The sequence below is a fragment of the Brassica oleracea genome, chromosome C4 (genome assembly GCF_000695525.1).
Source record: "Brassica oleracea var. oleracea cultivar TO1000 chromosome C4, BOL, whole genome shotgun sequence".
Taxonomy (NCBI): domain Eukaryota; kingdom Viridiplantae; phylum Streptophyta; class Magnoliopsida; order Brassicales; family Brassicaceae; genus Brassica; species Brassica oleracea.
This window is the reverse complement of record NC_027751.1, coordinates 15,970,681-15,974,978: the sequence shown is the minus strand read 5'-3', so window position 1 is coordinate 15,974,978 and position 4,298 is coordinate 15,970,681. Positions and strand designations below refer to the sequence as shown.

Genomic DNA, 4,298 nt, shown 5'->3' with positions numbered 1-4,298 from the left:
GTTTCCACATTGGAAAGTTATCACAAAAACATGATAACCACCCAACACAGTTGCATATGGATTCAATCCAAATGGATTGGTTGCATTGTTGTCAGTCATGGCCAAAACCTCCATGCCAAAGATTGTAACAACGAACTTGGAAAAAAATATCAACCTGCTGTAAATAAAACTGAACTTTTCAGAAAATAAAAAAATACATAGAAGCAAAAAACACAGACACAAAAGACATGTCAATCCGCTACCTATTAAACAATTTATACAAGACTTGATTAGAAGCAGAGTAGGGAATCGAGAGAAGAAAGCAATCGTCCACTCAATCGCCACTAAGGGCATCTCCAAGGAAGACGTCAAAACGCCATTTTAGTGTCAAATTTTGACTTATCATCTCCAACGAGGCGGTAAATGCAACGCCATTATAGTGTTTTGCTGATTTTTGCAACAGTGTTTCACTAAATATAGTGTGGCACTGTAGCGACGAGATAATTTTTTATTTTTATTTTCTTTTATTGTTTAAGCAACTTAATTAGTTATATTTATTTTTTAAAATAACAAATTTAATTCACTGTTATGTAATTATGATATTAAATTTATTTAATCATATATTTTATGTGATTTCTAAATTTTAGTTAATATAAATTATTAATTAATTTAATATTTAAAATAGAACTAAAATACATAAAAGTTCTTTAAAGTAAAATTACCCAAATAAACAACAAACAAACATAAAAAGTTCATACAAGAAAATAAGTTTGTAGAATTAATAAAAAAACAATTTGCAAAAAAAAAACTGGAAAACATCAGATAGAATAACATAATAATCTAATATCCAGGAAAATTATTATCAGCTCCAACAAGATAATTATAATATGGGGTATAATCTTCTTGGTCATTTGGTGACATTTGATTTTCACCTTTGAACTTGTTCTCTTTGAGATGGTTCTACTTAGGCTTGATCTCCTTAATATTGTGATGTTCGATATTGTGATCCATGATATTGGTATTCGACACCTTCTCCTTATTCGTTAGATTGACTTGTTTGAGCTCGTTTTCTTAATGCATAATATGATCATAGAGGATGGACGTGATATCAATGCAACAACTGAAGAACAAGCTGAAGTTTCAAATGCGAAAGTTGAGATGACAAGTGTTGATGATGCTCGATTTCAAGAATTCTTAGCTCAGCACAATAAAATCAAAGACCGAGATGCACTAATCGAACATTTGTGGGGTGAATATGGTAATTCTAATAATTAGAAAGATGTAATGTTTTTATGTAATGTATTTTAGTTTGTATGTTTTATGTTATTTTAATTTCATAAAATATTTTCGTTTGTACGTGTTTAGTTATTTTAATTTCATATGTATTTCAAAAGTATTATTCAATAATCATAATTATTGTTTTAAATTTGTTAGTCTAGTGTTTATTAAAAATTATTACTTGTGTATCTTGTATGAATAATAAGTATTATCAAAAATATAAAATACTTGAGAGAATCTTTTACTTAACAAAATAATAATAGAGAATATTTTTTTAGTGTGATGTTTAGTGTTGTGGTTGGAGATGCAAAAAATTGGTGCTAAAATCATATTAAAATAGTGTAGTTTTTATACTAAAATAGTGTAGTGGTTGAAGATGGCCTAACTACTCTCTTAAAACGGCGGTTTTGGTGCAAATGTGACTACATACATATTATTATCTAACTTTAGTTTTATTTTCTGTTATGAAAAAATGTTAATGAACGAGTTAATCAAAATTTATTAACACATATTTATAACTCGTACTTTCAAATTATTTAGCTATTTTCTTAAAATAAAATTAATTTAAATTTATTGCTTTTCAAAAATTAAATATACACTACTTAACCTACGAAATTTTAAAATTGTTAAAATAGTTAGGATAATATTTTTGTTTTTATTACATTCTTACACAAATAGGATGATGTAAATATAAATCTGAAAGAACGGATGGAAGGCGAGATAAATATTTTCTTTTGATATTTTTCTAATAAAGAATATAGGTAAAAATCAATAAAATAAAGAAAATGATGAGAACGGCAGTGTTGCGCGCGGTTGATGGAATGATTGTGATCAAGCGTGTCCCGACAGGCCTAAGCAGAAGACTCTGCAGGTAGTCAATGATCAATTTCCATTAAGAGGGGACATTAAGGACTCCACACCTATAGCAGATGCGATTCCACAACTGTGCAGAGAAGGAGCAATCGTATAAAAGGTGATCTCTTGTTTCATGGCATGTTTGTCAGAGTATGCAGCACAGTTCTGTGGGAATTCCCCAGGTAATGATGTGGTCCTTTGTAGGAAAACGGTTCAGGTGGAACAGCCAACAGATGAAAGTATTATGTGTAGGGATTCCTTTCTTGATCCAAATTAAATAATGTCAGTCCATGGGACAAAATTTGATCTTGGGCAAAGGTGATCATAAATTTGGCCCGTACGATATCGATGAATAGGTAATCCATCAATCTCCCAATAGTAAGTATCTGTTTCAGTCAACAAATAATGGTGGTGAGGAAAGCCTGAACTTGAAGAAGATTATCTGTTTTGGCAGGAAGAAGAAACCAACTTCCATTTATGTTCAGTTTGTCGGGAGTAATGTTCAGTGGAATTCCGAATCGAGATGCTGAAGGAGTTTCCAGGAAGGCTAGTAGACGGTCATAGGGAGACCAGTTATCCCACCAAAATCAACATGATTTTCCATCATCTATTCTTAGCTTGATCCATTCAAAAACCGTATCTTTCTGTTTCAGAAGCTTGTTGGCAAGCCATGAGAATTGATGCCTCTTTTAAGGCTCCATAAGTTATAAGTTCTCCTTAGTAACTTTCTCACGAAATCAGACGACCCATATGGATCCTGACTGCGAAAAGAGTAGCCAAATCAGCTTAATGAGACAAGTTGTGTTCCAGGAGCCGATGTCTTTTAGCCCTAACCCACCCTCAGTTTTAGGTTTACTGACTGTTTCCCAACTTACTCTTGCATAGATATTACCTTCAGGAGTGCCTTTCCATAAGAAATTTTAGCACATCAATCTTATTTTTCCAATACATTTCTTTGCCAAGACAAACGTTGAAGTCAAAAAATTCAGGAGACACACAATTACAGTATCCAAAAGCAGGAACCTTCCAGCGAATGATAATGATTTAACTGACCAGCAATTAATCTTAACTTTGATTATGTGGAGAAGAGACTCCCAGTTTGCCAAGGTAAGCTTTTTCGTACAAAGAGGTACTCCCAAGTAACGAACATGGAAAAGTCCATGATATAACCCCACCGAGAAGCTGATGCGATCTTTTTCTTCCTGTGACAGGCCAGAAGAATAGAAGGATGATTTAGAGGGACTTATAGAGAGGCCTGGAAGAGTATCAAATTCACGAAGAACTAAGAGGACTGCCTGAACCGAGGAGAGGGAGCCGTTTAGAAAGATCATCTGCAAAAATCAAGTGCATAAACTTCATTTTTCACAAGCCATTGTACCCTATAGTAAAGCTAGGCGTAGACAGACATGCTATGATCCATCTCGAAAAAATTTCAGGTCCCGTAGGCAAGAGTAGAGAAACTCCTAGTTAATGCAAACAAATGCTTTTGCGATATCAATTTTAAAATTTCGTTTAGGGTCTTTGTTGAGATGGTAGCCATTGACAATCTCAGATGCTAAAAGAGTGTTTTCTAGAAGGAGCCTTCCCCATACAAAAGCTGCTTGGTTTGGTCTTCTCAGTGAATAAAGATTGTCTTCAGGCGTTTAACCAACAGATGGGAAATAACTTTGTAGAGATTATTCAAGCCTATAGGCATGAAGTCTGAGATTACATTTGCTCCAGGGAATTTTTGCACTAGAAATATGATTGTGGCATACATGGAGGAAGGCATGAATCCTATGGTGAAAAAAAAATTCAAAATACCTTCAGTGACCTCATCACCCAATACATCCCATGTAGCAGGAAAAACCTAGAGTTTAACCCAGACACTTGTTGGGATTCAACTTAAACATAGCCATTTTAATTTCAGCAGGAGAAATAGGAGATTGCAAGATCTGTCTTTCTGCATCAGAGCAGGTTAAGTCACACAAGAGAGCAAACCAAAAAGTAAAGATCATTCGTACAATTTCGAGAAACTTAAAATATCAAAAAAAAAAAACACAAAGCCTTGTCAGATTCTGTCACACCTGAAGAGGAATGAATACAAACTTTCTTTTCTAAAGACCTGGTGACAGCTATTGTCGATGGAGCCTGCTTCTCTGAGATTCACGGAATCGTCTCCGATCACCTTTCTATCTATTGCGTTT

The 4,298-nt window shown here is 33.8% G+C and overlaps 1 long non-coding RNA gene across 2 annotated transcripts; it reads left to right on the top strand.

The window, feature by feature from the left end:
- The first annotated feature begins 2,059 nt into the window (after positions 1 to 2,059).
- On the top strand, positions 2,060 to 4,150 carry LOC106340601. 2 transcript variants are annotated; one of them, XR_001269462.1, is made up of 3 exons: positions 2,060 to 2,230; positions 2,317 to 2,468; positions 2,567 to 4,150. It is a non-coding gene; the product is annotated as an uncharacterized LOC106340601 (long non-coding RNA). The 2 variants fall into 2 exon arrangements; XR_001269461.1 differs by having other exon boundaries at positions 2,317 to 4,150.
- Positions 4,151 to 4,298: the final 148 nt, after the last annotated feature.